Genomic DNA, 16,306 nt, shown 5'->3' on the forward strand with positions numbered 1-16,306 from the left:
CCGGAAGTCCCTTTCGGGCCAATGAGAGGGTGGGGCCCCTTGTTCAAGTCTCGGAGTCAGCATTTAAGGTAACACTCATCTACTCCCCTAAAGTCGGAGAGGAGTGAATTCCATCTTGTGAAGTTATGTTCCCAGCTCCCCACTCAGTCTCGTCCCCAAAATGGTAGGAATATTGAGTCGGCAACTCGGGCCACTCTCACCCATACAGATCAAAGGACGAGCCCTCACGGGCAGGAGTCCATAACTCACTCAGGATTGAGAATGAGTTGCCTGATCATCCTAAGAAACAGCAATCTATTAATTAACGGTGTTACATCTAAGGATTGGCTATTTCGTGGTCCGGTCTTATACAAACTCATTGTATAGGATACCCCCACTCGCATGTCTCCACACGAACGACCTGGATCGAGTCGTCTGTAACCTTTACAGAGTGGGCCGTATCCAGTGTTGCCAGGATAAGGTACCCAGCCTTATCCATATACTATAGACCCTTTAGGTTATTTACGGGATATTATCCACTTGTATATCAGGGTATATCAAATATATACCTCGTATATCCCGGTTACACTAAAATAACTTCGGATGTTTAGTTTATTGGATTTCTGGACAATGCAATGCTATGAATTCAACAACAAATTTATTGAATAAAACTTTATTGAATATATATTTGTTTTTACACAATAAAAACTACGAGTTTAGGGCAACACACCCAACAGTTGCCTATTTAGATATTTCTTTATTTTATTATTATGTAAGTCATGATGAATTGATAAAAATGTCGTTTGAACCTCATTGTGAAGCATGTTGTTTATGCATGACCCTTCGAGTAAGAGATGTTTACTGAGTACTAGTGGTTGTACTCACCCCCTCCCTTTTCCCCCCAGATTTTGCAGGTAACGAGGTAGCACATGGGAATGGTGATGGCGAGGAGGAGACTTGATCGGAAAGACTGTTAGTTGTGTAGCTTATTTTTGTTTCTAGTTAGTGTTCTTAGATAGGATAGTGGAAGTTATTTTAATGGAGTTGTTATTGATTTAATGATTCTTATTTAAAGGAGGTCTGTTTGTTACACTTTTAGAATATTGGTTTTGTTTAGCTAATTGAATTGTGTGGTTTGAAATCTAACTTTCATTGCTTATATTCTAGTTGTTTTTCAGTAAGATTTCACTTCGTTGCTATTGGAGAGTTTAAATTTTTGTTTAGTGGATAGCTTACGGTTCGCAAAGGTTTCGTTGAAAAGTTTGGACAAGGTTGGGTTGCTATTCAACTATTAACTGTAAAGAATCTGAGTTTTAGTTGAACCTTTAGCGTTTTTAGTTGAAATTGTTCGAGCTTTCATGAGTGTTGAAAATAGAGTGGCGTAGTGGAAGCGTGGTGGTTTTCTTACTTAGTCTTGGTTGTTGAAGTTTATTGTGTTGTTTAAGTAAAATTTTAGGTAGTTTTAGTAACGGTCCTTCCTTCTGATGTTGAAAATCGTGGGGCATTACACCCCCTAAATTTTAGGGCAACCAAAATGGATAAAATGGAGCCCAGCTCAATTTTGAGTGAAAGTTACAAATAAGGTTGGGTCTCTTGGTAACATTATTGATACTTCTCACTTTGTAAAAGTTATAAATGATTTAATCCTAATAATTCATGTGGAGACATGTGAGTGGGGATACCATATATAATGAGTTTGTATAAGGTTGGACCACGATGTGTCTTGTATTTCCAAATAGACTATTAACAATCCCATTATACTAATAATAAATAAAGCCAAATTAAATTTATTATTAATAAATTAAATCCATGGACCGAAACCCATAAGATTGGAACCAATATTATTAATTAGTAAAATTAAAGATTGTTTTTAATTTTCATAATTAACTAAAGAAATAATTAGCGGATTAGGGTTTTGGACCGAAGTCTATATAAATAAACTTGTAGCAAAATCCAAGGGTATGGAAAATAAGATCTCTCCCTCCCCAAGTATCCACCAAAGAAGACTGTATTCTTCCAATTTATTTGAAGAGGTGTCCACACACCGATTCGTTGTAGATTGAGGATAGTTGGGAAGATCTCGTGGAGTCCATCATCTACAGTACCAAGGTGCTTCCGCTGCGCCTGGCAGCCGGATCTATTTCGATTTATAGCAATTCGTATAAAAGAAGTCTTTGGCCCCTTTTAATTAAAATGACGGTGGTAGGGTTTTTTTTTTTTTGAAAATTCCATTTTAAAGTTACTTGTATTGTATATGTGATATATTGTGGTTTGCAATTGGGCTATTTTGACATATTTGGTATTAGATTTTATGTCTGATTAGATAAAACGTAATACCTATAATGGCTAGGATTTTGTGTAAATTTTCTATTCAAATTGATTGTATTTGTTATAAGAAATTTCATCCAAAGGCCTCCAAACAATGATACAGATACAAGGATTCATGTAGTAGTGACAGTGTACATTGTAACGCCCCCAAATTTCACACAACTCAATTTGGGCACGTTATTAAAACCTCTTATTCAACTCATCATCGACAAATAAAATAAATATTTTCTGCTCAAGATTTTCATGAAATAAACTTTATTAACTCTAAAAACTCCAGTAGCACAACCAAAATAACTAAACATATATAGAAGCCTCAAAAGAATAACGAACTGATATCTTAAAACATCATTTAAACAAAAAAAACTTAAACAAATCAACTAAAAATAATCAACTCCGACTATCCTATTTAAAATAAAATGACGCAACATTATACGGTGTTTCAGGTCAAGTCTCCTCCTTGCCATCACCTTCCTGTGAGTGACCTCGTTACCTGCAAAATCTGGGGGAAAAAAGGATGGAGTGAATACAAAAACTAGTACTCAGTAAGTGGCCCTTACTTGAAGGGTCACACACAAACAGCATGCTTACACATCAACAAAACGTTATGCTTGTCATTAACATCATCCTCAAATAAAAATGAACAATTTATACATAAGCTTGACTAAACATGCATTCTACATGCCACAACCCAATCCTCACACCACGTCTCACTCATTCTCTCATATATTCCTCCAAGGCTTAATCCTTCGAGTCGCACCGACCCCTAACCATATATTCAGAGCCTCGACACATCTCTACGGTAATTGGTGTTCGATCCCCGGCCTTTACCCGAGGCCTCAAACTATTGCATCGATCGTAGACCGTCTATTCAAGGCTTCAATACTTGCCTTCCCTTTAACATTCATCACATCGACCCCCGACCATTTATTCGAAGCCTCGATACCCAACTGTGACGTGTCAGCCCCATGGTCCTAACACTCACCCATTCACCTCATAACAAAACCAACTCTCACCAGAGTCCTACTATATGCTTTCTTAAGCCATGACCCATGCATCATTCTGCTCACAAATACATTTCAGTATGCTATCATAACCACAAACAAAGCATACTAATCATGAACCAATATGTCAATTATACTTCAATATATAATAAATCTTACATGAACTCAGTATAAACACACAGCTGACATAATTATCCACAGTTCAGTAATATATCCAGCAATATACTTCTCAAGAGTTTAGTTCAAACACCAAACCACAATAATGATATCATGCCATAAAGATATCCACACTCCGTAACGGAACAATTAACACATTTTCCATCAACAATACATAAATACATGTAAAGTTACTTATATCCAATTTATCATTCACAATGCATCAAACAACAATATCAATATGTTAGAATAACTAACAACAAGCATGATTTCATCCAAATACTTATAATCATTAACATTCACAAAGAGACAGTCAACATACATATTATTCGATAATAAAGCACACAGAACACGCCAAACAACTCATGCATATTCAAACAACAAACATCCCCACAAGTAAGAACTACTTACAAACAATGGCCCTAACGCAACTAAGCTTGCCGAAGGATTCCCTAAATCAACGGCAACAAACTTGAGTTAACAACTAAAACCACTTTAATTGCATCAAAATCGATTCTAAGTGAGTTGTTACCTACTAACTCACACTAAAACCTCTTGAGTTAAGAGTGGGTCAATACTGAAGGGGGTGGGTAACGTAAGTCGAGCTTCGAATAGGTGTGGGTCCACGCCGAAAATCACTAGGTTGCTGGTCGCGTCGGGATTGCGAATCAGCCACTAGAAGTGTCGAATCACGTGCTGGTCACGGGTCGTCGCTAGGGAAGGTTACGGGTCTGCTCTAAAACATCGTATGCAGCTGGGGAGGGAAGAAATCGCGTGCCACCACTGCTCGAACACACCATCGGAGGGAGCTGCGTGCAAATCGACGCAGATGAGGGAGAGTGACGTTAGAACTGCTGCAGAACTCGTCGAAACGCTGCTGCACACTTTGAGACGACGTTGAAGACGCCGAATCTGCTCTCTCCAACATGTGCCGCCACTATCGGAAGTCGCCGCGGGTCGTGGGGGGTGGGTCACTGCCGGGTTCGCGCGGGTTTGCTGCTGCCATGGGTTTTTGCCGAAACACCACAATAGCTGGTTGGAACGGTCTGAAATCGCCCTGCTAGGATGATGCCGTTGTGGGTCAGAGTTGGAATCACTTCGAGTCGTCGACTATGAAGATCCAGACGTTCGTGGAGGAGAATCATGCACCGCTGCTCGTGCTGCACCGTCATTGGGTTGCCACTTGTTGGAGGATGTGCCGCCGTGCCCACTGCTGCTCGAGGTCGCCGGAGATGAAGGCTAGGGTGGGTGGCTGTCAAAAATCAACAAGAAGAAGGAGGGGGTGGCGGCTAGGGGAACAAAAGGAGAAGGAGATGATGGTGAGTTAAGGTTTTGTTTTGTTTTTTTTTTTTTCCAAATAAAAATATCCCAACATAATGAACCAATTAAGATCATGACCCTATAGATAAAGGGAATTTTTCGTAATCCTTTTAGTAAAAGGAAACCCACTTTAAAAAGGTTTGAGAAATTTAATTTAGAGATTAACTAAATTTTAAAACCCAATATCCTAAATTCACAAGGTAATGAAATTTCCAAAACTTGAAAGATCTCTCTTCCAAAATTTGAAAACTTAATTTATCTTAACTATTGGAATTTAAACTTTAAATTCTAATTTATCTAAAATTAGAACACCAAAAAATAGAAAATCCCAAGAATTTAAATTAACCTCTTAGGGAAAAATCTAATGGCTCGATTTAAATCTTAAAATGGAAATAACCCAAAAACTCGGGGCGTTACAGACTACCCGCCTTACAAAACTTTCGTCCTCAAAAGTTGATTAGTCAAATGATCCTTAGTGCTTAACCTCTTCCTTCTTAGTTGTTTCTTTGCAACACCTTTGATAAAACAACCCTTTTCTCTTTACTCTTGGTGGGCCTTGCAAGTAATAAAGAACTCTCCTCTATTGCCATTAACCAAAACTATCACTGAGTCTTGCGGTGTGAAGACCTATCACGAACCACCTAATTGTTCCAACTTAATATTCACTTACCAATCAAAGTAGAAAGAACAAGAAACGACTTAAGACCAATAACTCTCAAAGCTAGCATAAGGAACTGTTCAGAAGGCACACGTCTTTGCGTTAGCTAATGAAGGAAAATAACATGTTAATGCTACAGGTACTCGTATCCTACCCTTGATTATTTGCATTCTCCTTTCTTGAAAGTGTTATTATCGAAGTTATGCTAGCTTTGTGAATACTGACCTCGACGTGAATCTCCTTGAATCCTTGTCTGTTTGGAAGTCAGAGTCAGTGTATCCTGTAATGATCAAATCCTTAGCGTCATACACGAGCTTGTAGTCCCTCGTTCTCCTAAGATACTTGAGGATTCCCTTAACAGCAGTCCAGTGATCATATCCTGGGTTGGATTGGTACCTACTGACCATCCCCACCGCATAGCAAATGTCAGGCCTCGTGCACAGTATAGCGTACATCAGGCTGCCCACTACTGAAGCATAGGGTATACGTCTCATATCCTCAACTTCTTCAGGTGTCTTAGGACATTGTTCCTTAGACAGATGAATTTCATGCCTGAAGGGTAATAAACCTTTCTTGGAATTCGACATCGAATATCGAACAAGCATCTTGTCGATATAAGTTGCTTGAGACAAGGCTAACGTTCTGTTCTTGCGATTTCTTAGAATTTGGATGCCAAGAACATATTGAGCTTCTCCCAAATATTTCATTTGGAACTCAGTCTCTAGCCACTTCTTTATGTCAGTGAGGTATCCTACATCATTCTCAATGAATAGGATATCATCCACGTATAACACTAAGAAGGCTACATTGTTGTTGACGACCTTCTTGTATACACAAGGCTCATCAACGTTTTGGTCAAAACCATAAGATTTGATTGCAGTATCGAACCTTATGTTCCAAGATCAAGATGCTTATTTCAGTCCATATATGGACCGTTTAAGCTTGCAAACCTTGAGCTATGAACCCTTCGGGTTGAGACATATAAATACTTTCTTCAAGATTGCCATTCAGAAAAGCAGTCTTGACGTCCATTTGTCATATCTCATAGTCATAATATATGGCAATGGACAAAAGTATTCTAATGGACTTAAGCATAGCTACAGGGGAAAAGGTTTCTTCATAGTCCACCCCTTCCCTTTGTGTGTAGCCTTTTGCCACAAGTCCCGCCTTATAGATCTGTACCTTTCCTTCGGCGTCTCGTTTTCGCTTATAGTTCCATTTGCATCCTATGGGTTTTACCCCGTCAGGTTGATCTACAAGTTCCCAAATGGAATTGTTAGTGAAGGCTACTCAGGGAGTATTTTATATACTCACCCCCTCTACCTTAATTGTTTCAGGTGTAAACAGGACCCTAGACCGTGGTGATGACGTGGAGGAGGCTTGACTGAGGAAGGACCACTAACTGCGTTTTTGTCTAGGATAGCTAAATTGTAGTTTCATTGCTGGGAGCGTCAGAGACTTATTGATAGTGGTGTACTAGATATTGGTTTGACTCACGAAACGTTTTTTCCCTTCTTTTTGGGCGAACTGTTGTTTTTTTTATTTATTATTATATGAGTCTCTGCTGTATTTTGGGTTGCTGGACCAATTGATTGTTCATTTTCTCTTATTGGATTACTAGCCACTAAGGCAGACATGCGTTCTTTAGGAATTGGTTGTGGTATGAACCCCACGGTTCTTCTTAAAATAATTGCTTTTATGTCTTTTTGTTGGAGAGGGGCTGAACAGGGAAGGTGATAGCATTACCTTGATATTTCATGTCGAAATTTCGAGGACATTATACTTTATGTTTCCAAATAATCTAATACTTGATTTTTCCAAAACGAATAATCTGATCCATTAAAAGTTACCAATTTATCATTCGCTGCCATTGTTCTTCAACCTCGCTCTGATACCACATGTTAGGGATAAAACACAAGCTAACAAATATTATCTCAATCACAACTCCAGACAATATATGCTAACTAATCTCATATCAGGTTCTGATTCCAATTATAACATAATTATTTCAAATCGGAACTATGCTCAAAGAGTAAGTAAACCAACCTAAACCTCTAGCAACGAGAACAATAGAACATAGGGAAGAGAAATCGACACTGGATTTATACTAGTTCACCCATGTGGGCTATGTCTAGTTCTCTGCTATCGTTGCAGGTGCCACTAAATGCCAGGAGAATCTTCAAGAGTTTACAAACGTTCTACAATGATTTCTCTCACTTTTCTCTAAAAGAAAAATGCTCATGAATCACTCTTACAAGCTTTTAAAGCTCTTCGATGGAGATTGAACATAAAATTTCTCACAAAAATTCACTCATAGAACTCTCTGTAAAACCCTCACAGAAACCCCACGAAGAAGATGGCCCTCTGTATGAAAACCTCACAAAAACACTCTCTCTCTTGAGGTTGTTAAAATAGTGAGGCGGCAAGATAATAAAATTTTACATAAAAATATTATGAAACTTAATGAGGAAGCAATTTGGTGATATAAACCATTATTTCTTCAATTTGTTTTGGCTCCGATTTTTGGACATCTTAACGAATGCCGGAGAGAACACAAGGTTCCCATCATTTTAAACATCATTTAACTTCTTCCATAACTCATCTATCAACTGTCTAATATATTCGCGAGCACCATTATCAGAGACACTCATCTCATTCATGCAACATTGAATTGCTTTGGGAACATCGCCTGCACTTTGTTCATCCTAAATCATAAACCATTATAAAAATGTTAGTTTTATTAAACCATTTTAATAGTTTAAATTTAAAATGTAAGAAAGAATGTCCATCAAATTTATACTAATCTATCTCTCAAAGGTTATTTTTCACGTACCAGTCGCATAATTGTTGATGGCCAACGGACTATATCTGCATATTCTGTCTATCACTCTAAATCCTCATTGACTATTTGAGATGTAATAAAAACGTACGAATCGAGTAGCATAATTGGCCCTGCTACCGAAATCCATGCATTGTTCATATATTCTTGTAATGTTGGTTTATAACCGGTGTGATACCACTTTGCCTCAAGTAGATAAGGTTTGCACAAGTCTACCCACTGAGCCATCAAATTTTGACAAAATATATTAGAGACTAATTTGATCCATGTGAATGAATCTTAAAGTTAGTTTGTTTGATAAGCTCATACCATCTTCTTAAGGCATTGCACGACGTTGACTCCATGGTCTCTTAGTACTTCAGATGCTATCTCATGTACCAAATTGTATAGGGTAAATAAACATTCTTTCATATACTCTGGAAGCTGGTTCGATGAGGCAATATCCCATCTAAAATTACCATTAGACAGAGAATTAAGTGTCAATAGCATTCTAAACTAGAAATTAAGTGTCCATAATTGTGACTGGTAAGAAAATATCTACTGTAAAAGAAAATGAATATTTATAATCTTCAATATTTTTTCCTCAATCTCAAATATGGAGTTTATAGAAAATCTATGTTAGTTTACAACGAAGATAAAATGTGTTCGTGTAAGTCATGCTCTGTTTGCAGTTTAAAATAGTGTCTTTTTTACTTGAAATAAAATAAAAGCAAAGCAAAGCGAAACAAAAAGTAGATGTCTTTTACTCTAAATTGAGCCATGTAAACTTGCCATTATTATTCCTACTTTTCTCTTTCCATTTTCCAATAGGCCATAGCTTCATTTTCGAATCTTATGGCTAATATTGAGAGAAAATGCTCTTTGCAAAATAAGAATTCCCTCTCCATAAACAAAAATATGGTCTAGTAATTCATATAGTAATGAAAAAACAAGAGAATATATTCCGTTTCAAGATTTTAGTCGAGTATATGATATTTTTCACGTAGGTATATTTAAGTTTTACTAGTTTTCAGAACTTAAAGATAGACTCAAAAGGTGCAGAAATCAATCGTACGAACTCTAACAAATAAAATCCAAACTTTTATTATTTAAGCATATCAATAGTTTGTTACATGAATTGTAATTAATGAATTGGATGGTAAGGGTTTTATATGATATGTCCTTTTGGTAATTTGTCACTTGTCTAACGAGTTGAATTTAAGACCACGAAAATTAAAAATAAATTGAAACATATATAAAATTCTTACAAATATTTGTTATTTTTTAGTTTGTTTTTAAAAGTATAGAGCATCATGTCTTTCAACATGTTAAAGTTGAATTTGGTTTCAGTATTGAGATTGATGCAGCCAAATTGACGTCGAAATAAGTCGTGAGGACGAAGAAGGATGAAAAATGGATGAAAAGAAGCGGGCTGCAGACCATAATGGCCGAGGAAGCAGCGCCGGTGCTCTCCACATGCGCGCACGCGTTCTTTTGCATCCGTGGCACCATGGTGCTTTGTCGACATTATAAATATGCAGTTTTGTGCATTTTTAGGTTATCTTCTATGTTGTTGCATATTGGGTGGCAGCCAAAACGTGTAGGTGGACAAAATCTAAGGTTGAGTGCAGTGTATTGGCAGAGGTACAAAGGCGAGCTCTCGGAGTTGTAGTGCATCATTGGCAACAAATTCTCATCAGTATTTGGTGACGTTTTTTCATTTCTGTATTCATAGGATTCTATTATTGTAGTTCCTAGAAGCCAAGTGGTTTTGGTCGAGCCCTTTAGATTAGAGATTGTATTGCTCATTGTATTATCCCAAAATAATAGTAGAATCCATCGTTGCGGAAGACGGAACGAAGCCTATAGTTGGATGAACCAGTATAAATACTCTGTATCGTTTCTGTGCTTTCTTTATTATTTCCTATTATCGTAGTTTGTTTAGTTTACACTTAAGAACTATGAAAGAGGAAAAGTTTCTTAGTAAGTAATTTTCCCTTGAAGTGGTATAAGAGTTATAGGTATTCAGCATCATGAGTCACATCACTACTTCGAGGAGGATTTCGAGATTTGATGTGGAAATCTTTGGGTTTTGGAAGATGCAAATGAAAGATATTCTTACATACAAGAGGATACACAAAACCATGAGGGAACAACAAGCTACTGGATGACAAAAAAGGAATGGGCGTAGATGGATGAAAACAGGCTATAGCAATCATCAAGTTGTGTCTGTGAATGAACGTGGTGAGTCAAACAACGGCGATGGGATTGATGAAGTCACTGACAAACAGATATGAAAAACCCTCTACCAAAAAAAAGGTATATCTAACTACGAGATACTTCAACATTCATATGGAGGAAGGCGCGTTGGTGAACTACATCATAAAATAAGGTGGCTAAAATGATAAATCTGTTGGAGTCGATCGAGATCACTTTTTCAGAGGAAGCGAAAGCTATAAAGCTGCTATCTTCTTTGCTTGAGAGCTGTGAAGTGATGAAAAAGGTTATGTCGAATTCACTGGGGAATAGAAATCTTAAGTTTTCAGAAATTTGCGATGCTGCCATTACTGAGGAGATTCATAAGAAAGGAAGTCAGAAGAATTATTCCGCATCCACTACTGGTGGGGAGAACTCTATGGAGTCAACGTTGGTAGTTTAGGGCAAAGGCAGCAAATAGAATTAAGGGAAACAATAGAGACATGGTCAAATAGGTTAGTGCAACGAGATTGAATGTATCTACTACCAAAAGATCAGAGGCCACTTCGAGAAACACTGCAGGAAGCTTAAAGAGGATCAAGAAAAGGAAATACAGACAAATGTTTTATCAAATGACATGTTGTTAGCATGCGTTGAGAGTGACATGACATTTGTGGATTTGTCATCATAATGAGTAGTGGACAGTGCAGCATCGGTGCATGTATCTTCAAACAAGAGATGGTTCATGTCCTTCATTGTAGGAATCATGGTGCGGTAATGCTGAGGAGTGGGAGACTCTCCAAGATCAAAGGAATTGGAGAGGTTCGTTTGAGGACTGACAGTTGGACCGAGCTAGTTTTGCATGGTGTCAGGTATGTACCCATTTTCATACTGAATCTGAAATCAGTAAGGAAGGTGGATGACAAAGGCTACATAAGTAATTTTTGTATAGAACATGTGAAAACTCATGATGTGTTTTGAAGTAGTAGTTGTCGGTCACAGAGAAGCTTTAGTATATGTGTTGAGGTTTGGCATTGCTTGAGAATCAAAGAGATGGATTATGCACAAGGTTACATATGGTTCAGGGGAAGACTTGATAGAATAAGCAACAGGGACAGTCATGACACATCATGAGAATTGCCATCAGTTCAGTTGGGAAGTAAAGGAAATGAGAGGAAGAACAGTTCAGTGAGTTGTTCAGCAAATTGTCGGATTTTAGCCCCTAGTTGTGACACGGATTAACGAGTTGAATTAAGTCGTGCAGGCAAAATAGTGGATCGAGGATAAATACTCCAGTTCGCGCTGAGGTCTAGGGTACTTGTACCAAAAAGAATAGCGAGCCATTAAAAATGCAAAATATAGTAATTTTAATAATAATAATAAACAAATAATACTAAGGGTAGTTGTGACATGTTCATACCTTGATGCATATTTAAGATCTTTTTGGTAGATAAATTGTAGCGTGTTGAAATCTAGTTTAGCAATTTCAATAAGAATGGATTTATGTTTGCTTCTTTCTGGTACGTATCAAGAGACCACCTTGCCTCTAATCTCGGTATCCTCCAATGTAAAGGAATCTTCAAGGCACGCCTTACAATGTCTACTTCAAGTTCATCTTTACTTGATTTCATGTATTCCTTTAGATGGTTGACTGTCTGTAAAGTATTTTGCTTCCACTAAAACATCTTCACCTTTATTGATAAAATTGAAGCTTCATATAAAGATAACATTCAATTTGTATCTCGGTGATAGCATGCTTCGAAATTTCCTGACTCGTCTTTAAACACGTTAAAAACTTCTGTGGTGAAAAATTAAAATTGGTAAGAATTATTCCATGCGAATTAAAACAATTCTGGACACAAACCAACGTATATAGTTTCGTATAATAAATTCTTTGATACCTTCTGAAATATGAAATCCATATTGTCGTAGAAGTCTAAATTTGAGACATGTTGTACAAAGGTTATTTTTCTTCGAGACATCTTCATAGCTATTATTGTATATTCATTCCAATATATCTTTAACTTCATTCTCGAAGTGATATGATATTCCAAGTCTTTGTAAAGTATTGATTAGGTCCAGTTGCTCCGAGTAATCCTTTGTTTTTCTGAGTAATATCGTAACCTGACCTTTCAGTTGATTGAACCGTCTTGTATATATTTCTCCCTAAATATGACATGAAGTAAAAATATATGGAAAGTAATATATATATATATATATATATATATATATGTTCAAATACTAATGTTGGCCTGATGAGAAAACAAATGTGCATACATACCCTGAATTCGTTATTTATTGATTGAATAAATTCATCATTCAAAATATGATGATGGTAATTTGTGGACCGCCTCACAATAACATCTTCAATCTTTTCTCGATGCTTTTGCACTCATACCAACACAATTCATCTTCAAACGTGTTGAAAGTTGTAAATATGTTAGAATCAAAATAAGAATGGGTCAAAATATATGAAGATAATTTTTTGTTACATTTTGTCTTTAATATTTGTATACAACTTTCAAAATATTATTTTTGGAACATAGAAAACACCAACTCAACATTCATAGATCTGTTGATTCTTCTCACTAAAATCAGTCCTTTTATTCTCTTTTAAAATTTGTCCCTTAAGAGTACAATCACTTCTACATCTTGTAGTGCTTTTCTTCAAGTGTTTTGTTCATAGACCACTTTTAGAGCAACAAGAATGAAGTCTCAATTACTTCAAATAAACTAGAATGAAAATTTTTATTATGCTTATTAAATTGCATGAATTGAATTAATTAATAGACTTACCTTCTAAAGAAAAGGGATTTGTAATGGGTAGCATATAAGTTTTCTATATTTAACAAAATAGCATGTCTTTTTGATATTTTCAGATATAGCATTTTTTTGAAAATCCTGATTTTAAAATTTTCAGTATTCCCAAATTACCCTTTTCAGTTATCGCTTCGTTATTATATATCAAACATATATCACATATGTATCAGGAGTATGTCGGACAACATTAGTATATCATAAGTAAATCAATAGTATATCAAAAGTCAATCAATTCTATATCAGTTGTATAATAGTAAATCATTATTTTACCTGCTTTAACCCTTTCTCTTGTATTTTTTTTGATCAATTAGAAATCAATAGGTATTGGTATACATGGAAAATGAGAGAAAAAAAATTTGATACTTATGAAAATGAGAAAGAAAATTTGAAAGGAACGTGAATGTGAACGTTAATGGTGATTTTCGAAATTACTATGAATGAGAAATCAATTAGAAATTAGAGGTAAATAGAAATTTAGGGTTTTTCTGTATATCAATAATATATCAGTGATATATCAAGTATATATAGTACATATATCAATAGTACAATTATGTTTTAAATATCAAACGAAATCAGCAATAATGTCATTCTTAAAAGGTTTAAACATCATTCCTGGGTATCAACATGAACATCAAATCAGCAGCAAAGTCCTTCGACCAAAAACTTAAAGGTTTAAACATCAAAACGAACCAGTAGCATAAACCAAAAGTAGACTAACAATGTCATTCTTAAAATTCTATAAAAGAAGAAGCATAAGTTCCAGAAGCATAAGTTCCAACAGTCTAGAAAAGCTTAAGTTTCATTCTTGTATAACCTTTAGGTAAAAGCTAGGGACATCAATCTTCGTTCTTGGTGATTGTCGTGTCTTCGGAGTTAATATCTATGAAGCTTTCCGTTTTTCCATAGACAACACTTTCGGCGTTGGTTTATATTGTCTTTTGGGACGAACGACATCAACATTTTCGACGATGTTTTTTTTATTTCATTTTTCGTTTTTGTACCATTTCTTTTATCTGAAAAAAAAAATTATTTCATATATTAGTAGTACATCAAAAAACATATATTAGAGGTAATATATTCGAAATAATTGGGAGATATCATAGTTATATCAGAAGTAAATCAATTTCATATCATACGTATATCAAACATACATCACATATATGTCAAGAGTATATTTGTCAATCATAGTTATATCAGAAGTAAATCAATAGTATATCAGAAGTCAATCAGTTTTATATCACCTATAGTAGTAGATATCATAGTTATATCATAAGTAAATAAATTTCATATCATATGTATATCAAACATATATCACATATATATCAGGATTATATTTGTCAATCATATTTATATCATAAGTAAATCAATAGTATATCAGAAGTCAATCAGTTCTATATCACCTATAGTAGTATATATCATAGTTATATCAGAAGTAAATTAATTTCATATCAGATGTATATGAAACATATATCACATATATATCAGGATTATATCTGTCAATCATAGTTATATCATAAGTAAATCAATAGTATATCAGAAGTCAATCAATTCTATGTTACTTATAGTAGTAGATATCATAATTATATCAGAAGTAAATCAATTTCATATCATATTTATATCAAACATATATCACATATATATCAGGAGTATATCTGTCAATCATTAATATATCAGAAGTCAATTAAAAGTAATTTATTGTTGGTTCGGGACTGTAGAGTATACTTGTAATTTAGAACGGTGGCTTCCGTTTTTTTGTAAAAAAAAAAAATGGTATATTTGAAAAACCCAAACCTTATTACTATTTTGCTTATTTTCCTAACTTTTTTTTGCCATATATGAAATTGCCCCAAAAAAAGAGTAAATATCATTCACTCCCATAAAATCTCATCAATCTCATTTCTTATTTGGGAGGCCCTATACCTTTTTAATAATTATTTTATTTCTCGTAAGATTCGGTATGAAACACATAATTTTTTAATTCATTGTTTTAGAATTAAATTGTTTTTTTTTGTTTATTTATACTACGAATAATGTTATTCTGATCTAAAATTATACCATTTTTTAGTTTGTGTGATTAATATTAAAAAATTTATTAATACTCTCATTTATTTAATTTAATTTTGTTATTATTTATTAATATCAACAAATTTGTTAAAATATAATTAATTATTAGAAGGTATTATAAAAACAATATATCAATGAACAATATATCAATGATGGTTGTCCTATAAAAACTACATTAGTATTTTTTTAGTTGATTTAATTTAATTTTAATTATCTTTTATTTGTCAATATCAAACAAATTTTCACAATAAAAATATGTACTATTTAAATAGTAATTAAAATAAATTTAATCCTATTATTGTTTTAAAAACATATTTTGGTTCCTACTTGTATTATACAATTGTACAATATTAGTAAATTTATATTTTAGTTAATGTATTTGTAATTAGTTATAAAAAGAGACGGGTCTTAGATTAATTGTCATATATTTTATTCATATTTCGATTTAGATTTAGTAGAGAAAAAAAACATCAATAAGTTTGTGATTCCAATTTAAAAAAAAATCGTAGCAAACAACATCAAATAAATAACATTATCATCCTTTTAATTCTAATTAATTTTCATTTTATTCATGGTAAACGAGACCTACAAATTAAAATGAGAACGATAATGTGGATAGATTAAAACAAAGATAAAAAAAAATGAAATAAGATTACCATTGTAGAAAGTGAATGGTGTGGAGATTATGGAAGAGTATGACGGTGGGGAAGTTTTTCAGATAAGTTTTTCAGATTAGAAGGAAGAGGAAGGGGGAAGAAGAGCCATTTTATGAGCTGTTCTCCTAATTCCTGGGTTCATATATATATGTATATATACACGATTTAATATATGATTGAGGTTTTCTATTTTGACGATCAATAAATCACCGTTTATCTTAAAAACTGTTTTTTTAATTGAATGGTAGTTTATTCATACTGAATATGGTGTCAGAGCTTTTTGATTAAGTTTAGGAAGCTTTCAGGAAGA

At 34.6% G+C, this 16,306-nt stretch overlaps 1 long non-coding RNA gene and 1 pseudogene across 1 annotated transcript; both read right to left on the reverse strand.

Annotated features, from left to right (window-relative positions):
- Nucleotides 1–79: 79 nt before the first annotated feature.
- LOC111025192 (myrcene synthase, chloroplastic-like) lies at nt 80–13,024 on the reverse strand (annotated as a pseudogene).
- Nucleotides 13,025–13,974: 950 nt separating this feature from the next.
- Nucleotides 13,975–16,100, reverse strand: LOC148213007 (uncharacterized). Its single transcript, XR_015789498.1, has 2 exons — nt 15,997–16,100; nt 13,975–14,289 (listed from the first exon to the last, which is right to left on the reverse strand). It is a non-coding gene; the product is annotated as an uncharacterized LOC148213007 (long non-coding RNA).
- Between the last annotated feature and the right edge of the window lie 206 nt (nt 16,101–16,306).

Source organism: Momordica charantia, assembly GCF_013281855.1.
Source record: "Momordica charantia cultivar OHB3-1 chromosome 2 unlocalized genomic scaffold, Mcharantia_2.0 BLBB01000002.1, whole genome shotgun sequence".
NCBI lineage: Eukaryota > Viridiplantae > Streptophyta > Magnoliopsida > Cucurbitales > Cucurbitaceae > Momordica > Momordica charantia.